This window comes from Oncorhynchus mykiss, chromosome 20 (genome assembly GCF_013265735.2).
Source record: "Oncorhynchus mykiss isolate Arlee chromosome 20, USDA_OmykA_1.1, whole genome shotgun sequence".
NCBI classification, from domain to species: Eukaryota; Metazoa; Chordata; class Actinopteri; order Salmoniformes; family Salmonidae; genus Oncorhynchus; species Oncorhynchus mykiss.
The window spans coordinates 33,849,760-33,868,584 of NC_048584.1; the positions used below are offsets into that span (position 1 = coordinate 33,849,760).

At 41.5% G+C, this 18,825-nt stretch overlaps 1 pseudogene; it reads right to left on the minus strand.

Moving 5' to 3' along the window:
- Window positions 1-300: 300 nt before the first annotated feature.
- Window positions 301-18,825, minus strand: part of LOC110499535 — an 88,431-nt pseudogene continuing 69,906 nt past the window's right edge.

The window sequence follows — 18,825 nt, forward strand, 5'->3', positions numbered from 1 at the left end:
GTATATCTCTATAATTATATTGTTTATATTTTTTTAAGTATTGTTTGTTCGTTGCCAGATTGTGGTGGGTTCCATTGAAAAAGAAAAAAAGTACAGTATTTCTCACATGTTGGTATTTTTAGTATATCTCTATAATTATATTGTTTATATTTTTTTAAGTATTGTTTGTTCATTGCCAGTGCCAGTAATTTTGGAGCCCACTGTACGTACATGTGGAGGTAAAACAGAAGCTAAACAAAACGTTTTAGAAGTGTAGAAAAGTATTACTCTTTGTAAAAAAAAGTTATATTGGATGGGAGCTTTATTTAAAATGACAGTGGGGAAATGTGATCAGGGATAAGTGAGACAATATCAGGCATCTTGGAAGAAAGAATCCAGGTCCTTTGTCATTTCTGCTGCCACCTGCTGAGACAGGTTCCCTGGTTCTGGTGTCTGGCGAGGGGGCGTGTTGGGGGATTGTCCTGCCGCTTCACCTCCACCTTCACCCCAGCCACAGGACCACCTAACAGCTTCTGGCTCTCCATGCAGTACTGGTTGGGGTGATTGAGCGAGAGCCCAGAGTCCTCAATCTGACAACACAAAACAGAAAAAAGTTGTGTAAGGTGTCAGACAGTAAAAAGAATACCGGTTCAAATGTTAATGAGCTAGAAAGAGTAGCGATGGTCAGCTTTGACAGACATGTTAGAAAGAAAAAAACTCTGCTTCAGTTATTTTACCATTTTCATTGTACTGGTGTAATGAACTGCTGCAATTCCTCCCTCATCTTCAAGCCTGGCTGTGTGATTGGGATAGAACAAACCAGCTTTGAAGTCTACCTGATTAGTCTCTCTCCTGCCATCATCTTGATCATTGTCCAATTCCTTTGTCTAGCTAGGAAAATGCTAGCTAACTACTAGACTGTATTGGAACAAGCATGGGGGGTAGGTACACCTACATATCTCAGCAGCACTTCGATAGAAATAGTCTTCTTACAAAAACAAGAATCAAGGAAAGAAGTTCAGTACTGATCTAAGAAAAAAACATTATCTCTCCTGCTTACTATCCTGTCTCTGTTCACGGTCTGTCCAGCAAACTTTTTTAAACGTTTTTTTTTTTTTTTTAGGAATGGGGGAAAAATCACAGAGCCACAGGTTGCTGAGTAGAGAGCTTTCCATTACACCCTGATTGGTCTCAGTTTGACCACATTACAGCAAATGGCACTTGGCGTTCTGGCTGTGAAAAATGACAAAATGCATAAACATGAAACAATCAGAAACAGATATCAGAAACAAATCAATCTTTGAATGATTTTGCTGCAGCCCCCGCCCCTTCTGCCCCCGCCCCTTCTGCCCCCGCCCCTTCTGCCCCCCCCGCCCCTTCTGCCCCCCCCCCCCGCCCCTTCTGCCCCCGCCCCTTCTGCCCCCGCCCCTTCTGCCCCCCCCCGCCCCTTCTGCCCCCCCCCCCCGCCCCTTCTGCCCCCGCCCCTTCTGCCCCCCCCCCCCGCCCCTTCTGCCCCCTCCCCCGCCCCTTCTGCCCCCGCCCCTTCTGCCCCCCCCCGCCCCTTCTGCCCCCGCCCCTTCTGCCCCCCCCCGCCCCTTCTGCCCCCTCCCCTAATCCGAGGTGAAGCATATCAGAGCGCTCCACTGGACACTATTTCATTACTCTTTCTATTCTTTGATTTATCATCAGTGTAAATATTTAATCATTTAAGTTTTATATTTTGACCTTTAATAAACACTGCCAAGGACGGAGAAACGACTGTGATCTATCTGTACAAACCCACAGATCTGGAACCAGGTAGGACATGTGGCAGAGTTTGAATTCTCCCAGTCGCAGGTAAGGGAGAAATTAGTTGGTCGTCTTTGTGTCCCATGATGACTTAGAGATGAGTGGCTGTAGATTTGGGGGATGGCCCAGACCCACCTCACAAAACAGCTATGCCTTGCGCATTAATGTCACAAACGTGCAGTTCGGACGACAGCACCAAAAAATGAGTCACAAATTTCATAAATTCACGAGTCAGTCAGAATTCACTGAAAAACACTTTAGAGGCATTGAAATCATTCTCCATGACAATGTGAGTAAATCAGAACACTAAATGAGAGGAGAAACAATCACCACAAATATGAATCATAACCCTTAAGCTTAGTAGCAAAGCGATTAATTGCAATGGTGGACTAGTTTAGGGACATTTATGATACTATCTAGTCTAGATGTATTGGTAATGTAAGTAAGGCAACTTTTGTTGTAAAGAAGTTACATATAGCTGAAGCCAGTAGGAAGCCAATAACAATAATTTAGGCTGGTAACCGGGAACAATGTGACCCCCCCAAGGGTGTCGCTAGGTCACAACAGACAGTGTCCTTTGCCTGTCCTCTCTTCAAGGAGCAAAGTGGCTTTCATCGGGACCGACTTTCATCGTGACTTACTCGCAAGTAACCAAAAAAGGCTAGGTAGTCTAAAACCTTATTGAATAAGATTGATCAGAAATCTGTCCCATTAAAACATATTGGGGATTAAGGTATACAGTCTTAAACATGTACTCTCACTGGGTTATCAGATTGAACTGTGATTGAGGATATTAGCTGCATCTGAATAAACTTTGCACCGGAGCGAAGGCAAATACAACACATCAAAGACCGCTCCCTTCTCTCCTTCTCAGACTCAAATGAACCTGTCACATAGCAGATAGTCAACATTTCTGTCTTGGTGCTACATTCCCACATTCTCACCGGGATTCTGGCACTTCAACTGCGTTGAATGCTGAGGGACAGGGGCACGTGATAAAGAAATAATCCTGACTGACATCTCTAGATTATTGCCTTCTCACCGAAACGTTTAAAACACCACCTGTCAGTTTGCAGAGCGTCCAATTTGAATAGAATTAACAGTGCAGCACGGAAAATCTAACGGATATTGTCAACATGCATTGGAGAGTCCAACTTCCCAAACTGCCGCTTTAATGGCTTCCCGAAAATAACACATTACCAAAAACCCCGCGGTATGTCAGAGAAATGATAATCAACATACATAACAGCACAGACATAAAGAACAATGAAAACAAGTTGCCCCACATTTTTTTTTAAATAGGGATATTAATAACCTTGAACGTGACTGAAACTGCTTATCCAAAGCTCCACCACTAAAATACATTAGATCAAATAAATACTCATTAAGGGCTAAATGAATCTAAAAATCTCATAATAAATCCATACAATTTAAACGGCTATGACGACTAATGATGGATGTGAGTTTGGTGTTCCTCCAGAGACTTCATGCATGAGCTGCAGGGTACTCCCCAAGGCCCTCACAAAGGCGGGCAGGCCGCCCCAATTACATCCGGCCCCGAATGAAAGGCGTCCTTACACTGTGTGACAGCTCAGAGTACTTCTGGCAGGTCAGTGCATTCCCTCAAACTCCAGGATCTGAAAACAAGAAAGGAAAGTAGAGCGAAAACAGAGATGAGAGGTGTTGAGAGTTATAAAGAGATCTTCAATTATTATTTGTATAGAACAGGAATGTTGCGTAAGAGACGATTTGACGTTAACCAATAGCATTGGCTAGACGCTATAAGCAGTTGCAGGAATAATTCTAATCAAAATCAAATCAAATGTTATTTGTCACATGCGCCAAATACAACAGGTGTAGGTAGACCTTGCTGTGAAATGCTTACTTACTACAAGCCCTTTTAACCAACACTGTAGAGTTAAGAAAATATTTACCAAATAAACTAAAGTAAATAATAATAAAAATAATAAAAATTGCTATTATAGATGGAGCGTTTGTGTTAAGGCCCTTGTTTTTTGCAGTTGCTAATTATGGAGAAATGTCACAGCATGGCATTAACGTGAGGCTCAAAGTATTACTGTAAATGATACTTTCCATGACACTTAAATACAGCACAGATAAAAAGAGGGCGATAACTTGAAGTTATCAAAAACAAGTGATTTACAGGGTTTGTGTTGCAATAATGTGAAGCACAAAATCCCAACTAACTTTTTTTATTTTCTTCCTTAAGCTATCGACCAGGGCCTGGTTTCTCAAAAGCATCTTAAAATCCCCTAGTCTATGGATGCACCGGCGCATCAATCTAAGTAACATAAAACACATTGCCATCAAAATCCATCAGGTTAGCTAGAGAGATAATTTTTGTTGTTGTCTTAATTAAAACCTCTTGCACTTAGTATTCACGATCCCGGATCCGGGATGGCTATCTCAAGCTCATTACCATAACGCAACGTTAACTATTCATGAAAATCGCAAATGAAATGAAATAAATATGCTAGCTCTCAAGCTTAGCCTTTTGTTAACAACACTGTCATCTCAGAATTTCAAAATATGCTTCTCAACCATAGGAAAACAATAATTTGTGTAACAGTAGCTAGCGTAGCATTTAGCGTTAGCATTAGCGTTAGCATTCAGCAGGCAACATTTTCACAAAAACCAGAAAAGCATTCAAATAAAATAATTTACCTTTGAAGAACTTCAGATGTTTTCAATGAGGAGACTCTGTTAGATAGCAAATGTTCAGTTTTTCCTGAAAGATTATTTGTTTAGGAGAAATCGCTCCGTTTGGTGCGTCACGTTTGGCTACCAAAAAAAAACGAAAATCCAGTCATCAATACGCCTAACTTTTTTCCAAATGAACTCCATAATATCGACTGAAACATGGCAAACGTTGTTTAGAACCAATCCTCAAGGTGTTTTTCACATGTCTCTTTGATGATATATCCTTTGTGGAAGTGTGCTTCCTGTTCTGAATCCCAGGAGAAAATGCCCGCAACTGAAGATTACGCACCAATTTAAGCAAAGGACGCCGGGCGGACCCCTGGAAAATGTAGTCTCTTATGGCCAATCTTCCAATGATATGCCTACAAATACGTCACAATGCTGCAGACATCTTGAAGAAACGACAGAAAGCGCAGGCTCGTTCCTGCTGCATTCACAGCCATATAAGGAGACATTGGAAAACAGAGCTTCAGAAATTCTGCTCATTTCCTGTTTGAAGTTTCATCTTGGTTTCGCAAGTAGCATGAGTTCTGTGGCACTCACAGATAATATCTTTGCAGTTTTGGAAACGTTAGACTGTTTTCTTTCCAAAGCTGTCAATTATATGCATAGTCGAGCATCTTTTTGTGACAAAATATTGCGCTTAAAACGGGCACGTTTTTTTATCCAATAATGAAATAGCGCCCCCATAGACTCAACAGGTTAATGGAATTATGGAGGTAGTTTTGTGCCTATCTAAACAAAGGGGTTAAATATGTGTAAAAAATAATAATATATACACACATACTGTACCAGTCAAAAGTTCTACTATTTTCTACATTGTAGAATAACAGTGAAGACATCAAAACTATGAAGTAACACATATGGAATCAAGTAGTAACCAAAAAAGTGTTCAACACTCTTCAAATAGCCACCCTTTGCCTTGATGACAGCTTTGCACACACTTGGCATTCTCTCAACCAGCTTCATGAGGTAGTCACCTGGAATGCATTTCAATTAACAGGTGTACCTTGTTAAAAGTTAATTTGTGGAATTTCTTTCCTTAATGCATTTGAGCCAATGACCAAGTCCATAATATGGCAAGAACAGCTCAAATAAGCAAAGAGAAACAACCGTCCATCATTACTTGAAGACATGAAGGTCAGTCAATGCGAAACATTTCAAGAACTTTGAAAGTTTCTTCAATTGCAGTAGCAAAAACCATCAAGCCCTGTGATGAAACTGGCTTTCATGAGGTCCGCCACAGGAAAGGAAAACCCAGAGTTACCTCTGCTGCAGAGGATAAGTTCATTAGAGTTAACTGCACCTCAGATTGCAGCCCAAATAAATGCTTCACAGAGTTTAAGTAACAGGCACTTCTCAACATCAAGTGTTCAGAGGAGACTGCGTGAATCAGGTGAATCATGGTTGAATTGCTGCAAAGAAACCACTAATAAAGGGCAGCAATAAGAATAAGATACTTGCTTGGGCCAAGAAACATGAGCAATGGACATTAGACCAGTGAAAATCTGTCCTTTGGTCTGATGAGTCCAAATTAGAGATTTTAGGTTCAAACCGCCATGTCTTTGTGTGACGCAGAGTAGGTGAACGGATGATCTTGGCATGTGTTTCCCACCATGAAGAATGTAGGAAGACATGTGATGGTGCTTTGCTGGTGACACTGTCAGTGATTTATTTAGAATTCAAGGCACAGTTAACCAGCATGAATACCACAGCATTTCTGCAGCGATACACCATCACATCTGGTTTGCACTTAGTGGGACTATAATTTGTTTTCAACAGGACAATGACGCAACACACCTCCAGGCTGTGTAAGGGCTATTTGTCCAAGAAGGAGAGTGATGGAGTAATGCATCAGATGACCTGGCCTCCACAATCACCCAACCTCAACCCAATTTAGATGGTTTGGGATGAGTTGGACCGCAGAGTGAAGGAAAAGCAGTCAACAAGTGCTCAGAATATGTGGAAACTCCTTCAAGACTGTTGGAAAAGCATTCCAGGTGAAGCTGGTTGAGAGAATGCCAAGAGTGTGCAAAGCAGCCATCAAAGCAAAGGGTGGCTTCTTTGAAGAATCTAAAATATATTTGGATTTGTTTCACACTTTTTTTGGTCACTACATGATTCCATATGTGTTATTTCATAGTTGTAGAAAACAGTAAAAATAAAGAAAAACCCATGAATGAGTAGATGTGTCCAAACTTTTGACTGGTACTGTATTTACCGTGCCTTCAGGCATCATTCAGAAACCCTTGACTTATTACACGTTTTGTTACATTACAGCCTTGTTCTAAAAATGATTAAATAAAAATGATTCCTCAGCAATCTACACAAAAACACGTTTATTATTGTTTTTTCAAATTTATAACAATTAAAAAACAGAAATACCTTATTGACATAAGTATCCAGACCCTTTGCTATGAGTCTCAAAATTGAGCTCAGGTGCATCCTGTTTCCATTGAACATCGTTGAGATGTTTCTGCAACTTAAATGGAGTCGTCTACCTGTGGTACATAATTTGGAAAGGCACACACTTGTCTATATAATGTCCCACAGTTGACAATGCATGTCAAAGCAAAAACTAAGCCATGAGGTTGAAGGACTTGTCCGTAGAGCTCTGAGACAGGATTGTGTTGAGGAACAGATCTGGGGAAGGGTAACAAAAAAAGTTGTTCTCAGTCAACTTACACGGTAAAAGGTTCAATCAAATAATTCAAACATTGAAGGTCCCCAAGAACACAGAGGCCCCTTAAATTCTTAAATGGAAGAAGTTTGGAACCACCAAGACTCTTCCTAAAGCTGGCAGCCCGGCCAAACTGAGCAATCAGGGGAGAAGGGGCTTGGTCAGGGAGGTGACCAAGAACCCTATGGTCACTGACAGAGCTCTAGAGTTCCTTTGTGAAGATGGAAGAACCTTCCAGAAGGACAAGCATCTCTGCAGCACTCCACCAATCAGGCCTTTATGATAGAGTGACCAGACGGAAGCCACTCCTCAGCAAAAAGCACATGACAGTCCACTTGGAGTTTGCCAAAAGGCACCTAAAGACTCTCAGACCATGAGAAACCAGATTCTCTAGTCTGATGAAACCAAGATTGAACTCTTGGGCCTGAATGCCAAGCGTCACGTCTGGAGGAAACCTGGCACCATCCCTATGGTGAAGCATGGTGGTGGCAGCATCATGATGTGGGGATGTTTTTCAGCAGCAAGGACTGGGAGACTAGTCGGGATCGAGTCAAAGATGAACGGAGCAAAGTACAGAGAGATCCTTGATGAAAACTTGCTCCAGACCTCAGACTCAAGCGAATGTTCACCTTCCAACAGGACAATGGGCCTAAGCATACAGCAAAGACAACACAGGAGTCAAGGACAGTCTCCGAATGTCCTTGAGGGGCCCTGCCAGAGCCCGGACTTGAACCCGATTGAACATCTCTGGAGAGACCTGAAAATAGCCGTGCAGCATCGATACCCATCCAACCTGACAGAGCTTGAGAGGTTCTGCAGAGAAGAATGGGGGAAACTCCCCAAATACAGGTGTGCCAAGCTTGTAGCGTCATACCCAAGAAGACTTTGTCATTATGGGGTATTGTGTGTAGATTGATGAGGGGGGAAAAACGATTTAATACATTTTAGAATAAGGCTGTAACCTAAATAAAATTGGAAAAAGTGAAGGGGTCTGAATACTTTCCGAAGGCATGGTTTTTGCTTTGTCATTTTGCTTTGTCATCTATATATACAGGACAGACAGTTCACTATTTTTTGACTGTCGTTTTTGCCATTTATGAATGTGTTATTCAATGTGTTTCCATGGGCATAAGTAGTAAAGGCCAAATTCAATATTTGATTGAATATTTGTTTTATAGTAAATGATCTATGGTATGACAATCTTAAAACAATTCCATGTGTCAGCTTAGAACCCCCCCACTCCTTAGACTTTAAGAGGTTAAGGAGAGAATAAACGCCAATGTTCCACTTTACCAATGACTGCCATTCTGAAGGACAAACCGGTTAGCGTACATTCTTATTGCGGGCAATGTCACGTCGGTGTCTGGCGAGTCTGGCCTCTGAGGTCTGCAGTGTCTGTTTGGGCAGCGCCAGGGAGACCGGTTGACTGAGGGCCGACGTTATGCATATTAATCACTTCCCAATGATTTCTCTCACATTGGATTCAGTCTCTCACATTTAATAATGCTGCCTATATAGCCTGTCTCTCTGCTCAGGGGCCTCTACGGTGCATGCATTGGCCTCCTGGGCCGAACCACAAACAGTGTCAGTGAGTCCTCTGCTCAACGTAGAGTACTTACCCGTACCAGGGAGGGAGATTCTATAGGGGGTTGCTGAGGGGGACATGGGAGAAATGATTCATTTCATATGAAGAGAGATGAGCTCCCCTTGGGTTGGCTGTTCACCTAAACTGGCACGCTGTCCTCTAGTCCTTCCCTAGTCCTCAACAGATTGCTTGGTAGCAAATTATTATTTGTACATAGAAATATTATTTTTTTCTAAGGATTTGTAGACAGAAATATCTGGGTATGAAAAGGCTACTTTTACCAGTGCTAAGAATGGACTGTGTTGAATGCTTAAAAGTATAGTACTCAAAACATGCAGAATTGACCTCCAACAGTCTAAAAAAGACATGCACTAAAGACATGTCTAAATCAAATAACATTTTATTTGTCACATACACATGGTTAGCAGATGTTAATGCTAGTGTAGCGAAATGCTTGTGCTTCTAGTTCCGACAATGCAGTAATAACCAATGAGTAATCTATCCTAACAATTCCACAACAACTACCTTATACACACAAGTGTAAAGGGATAACGAATATGTACATAAAGATATATGAATGAGTGATGGTACAGAACGGCATAGGCAAGATGCAGTAGATGGTATCGAGTACAGTATACACATATGAGATGAGTAATGTAGGGTATGTAAACATAAAAGTGGCATTGTTTAAAGTGGCTAGTGATACATGTATTACATAAAGATGGCAAGATACAGTAGATGGTATAGAGTACAGTATATACTGTTGTGTCTTTGGCTATGCCGGATTAAGTGATATGACATGCTATTCTATGCAATAATTTCTCCGTAATGAATATTGAGCTAATCATATAAATGTAATTAACTAGAGAGTCGGGGCACCACAAAATAACATGTATAGAGCTGTTATCTTCCGAATAAACTCTTAAGGACGTAGAAATATTTTACATCAATAACAGTCAATATTAATCGTCACCTTAATTCAGTCTCATCTGAAAGTTGTAAATTCTTGGATATCTTCACGAACCCTGGCTAACAAGTTGAATCAGCAATACAAAATTGCGTTTAATTATTTATTTACTAAATACCTAATTAATCACACAGAATTACACAAACACATAATAAATCATAACTTGATTACAAATTACGTCATAAAGGAAAACATCCCTGGCGGGCGGAACAGATATGACAGATTGTTACACAAAAGAAAAGGGCTGGGTTTGAGTGAAAGAGCGGGAAGACTGAGTAACAAAGGAAGAAGCTGTGCTATCGTAAATACAGTATATTATGCATTCTAAATTACCGCCCATTTGGAAAAGAAAAATGCAATAAATATTTACTCTGAGCTGCGCTTCGGTAGGTTGGTGGTAGATGGAAGGCCGTGTTGCCAAACCAAGTCCTTTGAAGAATGTCTCTGGTGGTCAATTGGATACGTTGTAGTAACGTCGTTGTGTGATAGACGGGATACTCTGTCTGTTCCTTCCTAACCTCGTTTGCAGCTGCTGTTGCTAACTTAACGGCTAGGAGGTATCACTTCTGTAGTGAATAAGAGTTCAAAGTTCATACCATTCGCAACCAAAGCTCACGCTGATGTTGGCTTCGTTCTGTAGTTATTATCTGAACCATTCTGACATTGGACCGTCGTCCTCACATCCTCAGAACAGAAGGTTATATTGTTGTCAAGGCTTTATATGGGAAGGGAGAGGAGGGCGTGTTTGAAAAGTTTTATAACCCATGACTCTTCACAGGGGCGGGCCACTGATTGAGCACTAACCTTATGAAAACCCAATTCTCACATTTTAGAAGCTAAAATCACATGTCCAGTCACCAATAATTTCATGTTCAAACATTTAATTGGAACAACAATTCCATGTGAATCCGATAACTCTGATGTGTAGACTTTCCACTGCAGAGTTTATGTCATCTTGTCATTGATGAGAATGTCTCAGATTACAACCGAACTGACATCATATTCATTAAGTGCCGCCGCATATGTTCAATTGGTTGGATTAACAGAATATAGTTAATTTCCCCCCACCTTCTGATGTTCCCAGAATCTCTATGTTAACCAAGGGGTTTGCAAATGTAACATCAGTAGGGTAGAGAGAAGAAAAAGGGGGGAAGAGGTATTTATGACTGTCATAAACCTACCCCCAGGCCAATGTCATGACAATACATATGACATGAGTAATGTAGGGTATGTAAACATTACATTAAGTTACATTGTTGAAAGTGGCTAGTGATACATTTTTACATCAATTTTACATTATTAAAGTGGCTGGAGTTGAGTCAGTATGTTGGCAGCAGCCACTCAATGTTAGTGGTGGCTGTTTAACAGTCTGATGGCCTTGAGTTAGAAGCTGTTTTTCAATCTCTTGGTCCCTGCTTTGATGCACCTGTACTGACCTCGCCTTCTGGATGATAGCGTGGTGAACAGGCAGTGGCTCGGGTGGTTGTTGTCCTTGATGATCTTTATGGCCTTCCTGTGACATCGGGTGGTGTAGGTGTCCTGGAGGGCAGGTAGTTTGCTCCCAGTGATGCGTTGTGCAGACCTCACTAACCTCTGGAGAGCCTTACGGTTGTGGGCGGATCAGTTGCCGTACCAGGCGGCAACTGATCCGTCTGTAAAAGTTTGTGAGTGTAAAAGTTTTTGAGTGTTTTTGGTGACAAGCCAATAGAAAATATAGCCTACAACTATTTTATCCTTTATTTTACTAGGCAAGTCAGCTAAGAACAAATTCTTATTTACAATGACAGCCTATTGTGCGCCGCCCTCTGGGACTCCCAATCACAGCCAGATGTGATACAGCCTGGATTCAAACCAGGGACTATAGTGACGCCTCTTGCACTGAGATGCAGTGCCTTAGACCGCTGCACCACTTGGGAGCCATATTAAAAGCACTATTAAAAGGAGCAATCTTGCACTTTTAATACGTGAAGTAGCAGAATTAGACTTAACATTACTGATCTTGTATTATACCATGCTATATTAGATCTCCACAGAGAATACACAATAACATGATTACTAGACTCTAATTAAAATATATTGCCAATTCAGGTTGCTCTCCCATACTGCATTGTGTTAGTCAAGGTAGAATAGGAAAACATTACCACAAAAAAACACTTTCTTCTTTTTGAAACCTTTGCTAGATGTCATTGCCCGTCAGAACACTTCAAAACGACTTTGAAACATTATATTTCTCGAGTATACTTTGGGATGTTAGGCTGCGTGTACATGTTCTTCACACCAGACTTTAAACAGTGAACTTTATGGCCCAATTAAAAAGGGGACCGTGAATTAAATGAACATCCTAAAGGTCCATAACTCCATGAGAACGTAACAGCAAGGCCGTAGAACTTTATTTCATTACATGCACCATTGAACCCAGTTTAATGTGTTGAGAGAACACATCGAAAGTGCTTAAAAAGTGCAGTTGAAAATATGCCTCGATTCATTTTAAAAGACACGAATGCTGAGGCGGTCAAAGCTGTAATCTCACTAAGCTGAGCTGCTCATATATAAAAGCTGGGCTCTAAGCTGGAGCACTGTAGGTTTCAACTGCACACAGGATATCAATGCTAAAACTACCCAAACACAACTGACGAGGCTAACAATCCCTGAGGAAAATTGCATCTGAAGTCAACTGAAACTAATTTGATTTCAGAAAATTGGTTAAACCTGTATTAAATAAACACTTGATAAAAAATATGGTTAACAGATAACAGCTTCTGGTGCATACACATTAAAACTGTATTGTTTTACTAAGATCTGGGAAAAAGTCATTAATTCCTCACTTTCCCTAGTGTAATACAAATCAGTCAACCTTGTAGAAAGTGTGATGACAATCTACATTTTGTGCTGTACAGAATACATATTCTAATCTATAGTACACCTAACTATTAGAGAACAAAACTTTCTTCCTTTCCACTTTTTCTGGTATTGTCATGGGGAGCAACTTGAGTCAGACTTATGTAAGCCTGAGTTTTGGTGAGTTTATAGTTTTCACGTTATGTCCGTAATGTGTGTTTGTTTTTTGCCATCTAGGACTGGTCTATACAGTTGAAGTCGGAAGTTTACATACTCTTAGGTTGGAGTCATTAAAACTCGTTTTACAACCACTATACACATTTCTTGTTAACAAATTATAGTTTTGGCAAGTCGGTTAGGACATCTACTTTGTGCATGACAAGTCATTTTTTCCAACAATTGTTTACAGACAGATTATTTCACCGTATCACAATTCCAGTGGGACAGAAGTTTACATACACTAAGTTGACTGTGCCTATAAACAGCTTGGAAAATTCCAGAAAATGATGTCATGGCTATAGAAGCCTCTGATAAATTATGTTAATTAGCCTGAGTCAATTGGAGGTATACCTGTGGAAGTATTTCAAGGCCTACCTTCAAACTTATTGCCTCTTTGCTTGACATCATGGGAAAATCAAAAGAAATCAGCCAAGACCTAAGAAAAAAACATCACCGGCAACAACATCGCCTATGGGCACAAACCCACCATCGCTGGACCAGACAGGACTGGAAAAAAGTGTTCTTCACTGACGAGTTGTGGTTTTGTCTCACCAGAGGTGATGGTCGGATTCGCGTTTATCATCGAAGGAATGAGCATAACACCAAGGCCTGTACTCTGGAGCGGGATCGATTTGTAGGTGGAGGGTCCGTCATGATCTGGGGCGGTGTGTCACAGCATCATCGGACTGAGCTTGTTGTCATTCCAGGCAATCTCAACGCTGTGCGTTACAGGGAAGACATCCTCCTCCCTCATGTGGTACCCTTCCTGCAGGCTCATCCTGACATGACCCTCCAGCATGACAATGCCACCAGCCATAGTGCTCGTTCTGTGCTTGATTTCCTGCAAGACAGGAATTTCGGTGTTCTGCCACGGCCAGCGAAGAGCCCAGATGTCAATCCCATTGATCACGCCTGGGACCTGTTGGATCGGAAGGGGGGGGGGGGGGGGGGGGGGGGGGGGGCTAGGGCCATTCCTCACAGAAATGTCCGGGAACTTGCAGGTGCCTTTATGGAAGAGTGGGGTAACATCTCACAGCAAGAACTGGCAAATCTGGTGCAGTCCATGAGGATGAGATACTGACTGTTACTTTTGATTTTGACCCCACCCCCTTTGTTCAGGGATACATTATTCAATTTCTATTAGTCACGTCTGTGGAACTTGTTCAGTTTATGTGTCAGTTGTTGAATCTTGTTATGTTCATACAAATATTTACACATGTTAAGTTTGCTGAAAATAAACTCAGTTGACAGTGAGAGGTTTCTTTTTTTGCAGAGTTTATATCTAAATGTCAATAAGACCACCAGGTTAAATTAGATTCATTAATACAAAGGAAATATGGTTGATGGGATTGTCTGAGCATATTAGTGACAACTGCAGTGAGCTGATGTTGCATTGTGTCATGGGTTAACAACAGACGTTTTAGAGGGTGTTGTGTTCTGAGCCAAACCTACCTGACTGATGCCGCTGGGCGAGACCTTATAAGACTGCAGCTTCTGCTTCAGCAGCTCTGGGTCACTGCGTCGGAATGGACACCCTGCAACCTACATGTCATAGAGTGAGACGGGATAGGGAGAGAGAGGGGGTGGGGGTTAGACAGGGGGAAGAGAGAGATACATTATAACTGAGGGGATGGCAGATTCACAAGACCTGCTAAAATAATATTATCAATAACATGAACCACATTGGTTTGTCAGATGAACATCGTAACAGAGGGACCCGCTCCTATGCCAGGACAATGGAATTTTTGCATGCATCAAATTATTATACATTGAACTCAAAACACTGTCTTGCATTTGCTATGACTGGGTTCATAGGAAAACTGTATTGCATGCAAACATAACCCTTTTCAAGCAGCACGTCTCCAGGCCCATGCCTCACCGTGCTGGTCGCCTTGGCTGGGTGGGTTTGACAAAATCACCTTCATGCAACTGTAGGGGGTGTAGTCTGTGCGCTTGCCTTCCTTCCCAAACATGTGGCAGATGCTGTAGGCATATGCTTTGTCAAACTAGAACGCAAAAGATTGAGAGAGAGAGAGAGAGAGAGAGGTGTGAGAAAAGTGTGTGAGAGAAAGGTGTGAGAGAAGTGTGAGAGCGAGAAAGAGAGATTTGAGAGAGATGTGAGAGAAAGAGAGAGGTGTGAGAAAGGTGTGAGAGTTAGAGAGAGAGCGGGAAAGTGTGAGACATGGGGTTGTAGTGAAAAAAGGGATCAGGAACAGCGCGACGGGAGGTTGGGGGTGAAAACAGAGACGTTGTCGTACATCATGTCGGTGGTGGCAGGGTGTTTTCCGCCATGAAAAATCGAGCTATTAGAGGGAAACTGCGGTAGAGGTATCACCAAAATCAAGACAGCTGTGACTGGATTATGGATAATGTGGCCCATTTCCTCCCTCCGTCTCTTTCCCCCCTCCATCGTCTCCCTGTTCTTGGCTGCACACCTCTTCACATACATGCTGTGATCTGTCACTCACCCCTAGGAATGAATGCGGACAAGTGTCGACATTTGTCAGATGCGTTAACATGAAGGAGACCGATTGGAATTAGTAAAAATGTCAATCACACAGCCACATTATAGGCACATACTGTACACTACAGACAAGCTATTGTTGGAAAGTCCCCACTGAATTGTGGACCCTTTGTTGTGGCAGATTACACAATCAAAATAATCAACCCTTGTTAGAAAAAAGGCACATAGACCTATATTGCCACTATGCGGCTAGCTCATGAAGTTCAGGGTTTCTATTGCAACTTCAATGGATTATGATGAGTATAATTAGAGAACCCTGAGAAGCACGTTCAACAGTGAAGGCAGAGCCTCTAAAGCATCCGATTCTCATCTTTGCATTCCATGGCCTCAGCTCTTGTCTCTGCAGACAGACCTACTGTCCATGCCGCCGCCTCCGCCTCCGGTCCTGCTCCAAAATATATGGTGTGTGCTTAAGAAACCATTACACTGTTTGAGTTCGATGGGGGTCACTGCATTCAATCTCAGCGGTGAACTCAATTTACCAATCATATGTACTCCTGTAGCTGCTCAAAAGGGAAATACAGCCTCCCCCTGATGGTAAAATCAACAGTGGGCTGTGGGAGAGCGAGAAAACATTAATCACAATTGTACTCATCATAATCCATTAAAGTTGTAATAAAACCCCTGAACTTGACAAGGTGACTAGCTACATAGTGGCAATATAAGGAGTAATAAAACTACTCACCGATCATATATTAATTATATGGTGCTTTTAAGGATTTAGGAAGCCATTTCCAGTTTAAAGATCACAGCCTACTGTATTAAAATCGTTCTAGGAGCTCTGTCAGTGCGTAGACATTTGTGTATAAGTTTCCTCCGTTACGACTTAACTGCAATTCATGCATATTCATGAGTGACAGTGCACAATGAAGAGTTTTACACTGATCTTTGAACATCGAGAACAGATAAAGGATCTTTGACGGGTACATACTGTATACGAAACCACACGAACACACTGAGAAGTTGATAACTTTGATTGAAAGGTCACAAGCCACATCTGAACTTTGTCAATTCCCATGGTGCCTTCCAGATATCTACAGGTAGGGCTGGGACTTGCCAGGGACCTCACGACATGATAACACCCCCACTTGTTTGACACAGAACAGTCTCAATTCGTTTGGGGTATGGACTCTACAATAAGTTGAAAGTGTTCCACAGGGACGCTGGCTGATGTTGACTCCAGTGCTACCCACTGTTGTGTCACGTTGGTTGGATGTCCTTTGGGTGGTGGACCATTTTTGTGATGCACAAGGGAAATACAGTGCATTCTCAGACCCCTTCCCCTTTTCTACATTTTGTTATGTTGCTACCTTATTCTAAAATTGAATAAATTAAATGTTTTCCCCTCAATCTACACGCAATACCCCATAATGACTTGGCAAAAAGTGGTATTTAGAAATGTTTGCAAATTTATTCAAAATAAAAAACAGAAATACCTTATTTACATGAGAATTCAGACCCTTTGTTATGAGACTCGAAATTAAGCTCAGGTGCATCTTGTTTCCAATGACCATCCTTGAGATGTTTCTACAACTTGATATGAGTCCACCTGTGGTAAATTCGATTGATTGGACATCATTTACAAGATGACGCCGACAGAGATGGTCGCCTCGCCTTCGAAAACTATACAGTATTTTTTTTAAATGTATTATTACTTACATTACATACATTATTACAGCCGGGAGGAACTATTGGATTTAAGAGCGAAGTCAACTTACCAACACTACGACCAAGAATACGACTTTCCTGAAGCGGATCCTCTGTTTGGACCACCACCCAGGACAATGGATCTAATCCCAGAAGCCGACCCAAAACAAAGGCGCCGCAGAAGAGGCAGACGGAGCGGCCTCCTGGTCAGGCTCCGTAGACGTGCACATCGCACACCGCTCCGGTTGTTGTATTTTTATTTTTAATACATCTGAAAAAATGTCTAAAAATCTGTTTTTGTTTTGTCATTATAGGGTATTGTGTGAAGATTGATGAGGAAAAACATTAATTTAATACATTTTAGACTAAAGCTGTAACGTAAAAAAATGTGGAGAAAGGGGGAAGGCGTCTGAAAACTTTTCGAATGCACTGTAGATGTCTTTTTTCCCTCCTCAACTAAATCCATTTTAGAATAAGACTGTAACGTAACATCACATTCCATGTTTCAATTGTCTCAAGGCTTAAAAACACGTCTTTAACCTGACTCCTCCCCTTCATCTACACTGATTGAAGTGGATTTAACAGGTGACATCAAGAAGGGACATCAGCTTTTACATGGATAGAGCAGGTGTTCTTAATGTTTTGTACACTCAGTGTATGACTGCCGCAGAGACACAAAAGAGAGCAGGAGCAAATATATTTGGATAATTCATGGAAATAAGTGCTGATAACACCTTGGCTCTATAAAAAGAAGATGGAGAACCAGCTATAGGATGAAAATATTGTCCAAAATAATAATCGTGATATGTAACTATCAACCCCCTCCCCAACCTACTGGTCCATTCAGTCATAAGAGCTTCTCACAAGGAGCTTAGCTCCAAGGACAACAATGGCATTAGCTAAATGAAGCCAGTCTAATTATACAGAGGCGTAGCTATTGAGTGTCAGAAATGCCAGCCATTCATGCATTCAGTGCTCCACTGAAAGCCTGCCACACACAAAGCCTGTCATTCTTCCACTGCATACCCCACTTACTTTTATAACACTAACTAATTACTGTAATAATGTCAACTAGTTCCAATGTAATGTATGCAAATGCTCATTGGAGGAAGTGCATTGCTATTTCATGACCGAGCTTAAAAGATGCCAGCTGAAATAAATAGGCAGCAAGCTCTTATTTGTAATTTCAAGCTATTCTTTTGGAAAGGTTATTTCAAGACATTAAGTCCTGAGACCTGCTCTTCTTTCCCATGTTTGAATGCAACATGTAGGTTAGTTGTAGTGAGACTGATCAAAAGACTCTAAACTGTAATCATAACTGAAAAGCTAGCTAATCCAATGATGAATCACAATGTGAACATTTGTCCATTTCAAAATCATTCATCTACAAAACTAATTCATTCAATACCAAAAAATGCCTCATAAGCATACCACCAAAAACAACAAGAAACAAATGCAGTCAAACAATGAGGCTCTCATTTCAAAGCCTCGTCAAACATCCCCAGGGGAAACTGTTCCTAAGAAGTTGGCTTCAATATGACAAAAGGGAGAAAAAACCATGCAAGTCATATTAGCGTGAATCTGGTTTAACTTGATTTAAATTGAACCTAAACAGTCCTCTACCCATTTTACTGAGGAGATGTTGACATAGCTGTTGGTAAATGCCGTGTCTCCCCTGGGTGCTTACTGTACAGCCTGTTAGTTAATGCATTGTCTGCCCTGGGGGCTTACTGTACAGCCTGTTAGTTAATGCATTGTCTGCCCTGGGGGCTTACTATACAGCCTGTTAGTTAATGCATTGTCTGCCCTGGAGGCTTACTGTACAGCCTGTTAGTTAATGCATTGTCTGCCCTGGGGGCTTACTGTACAGCCTGCTA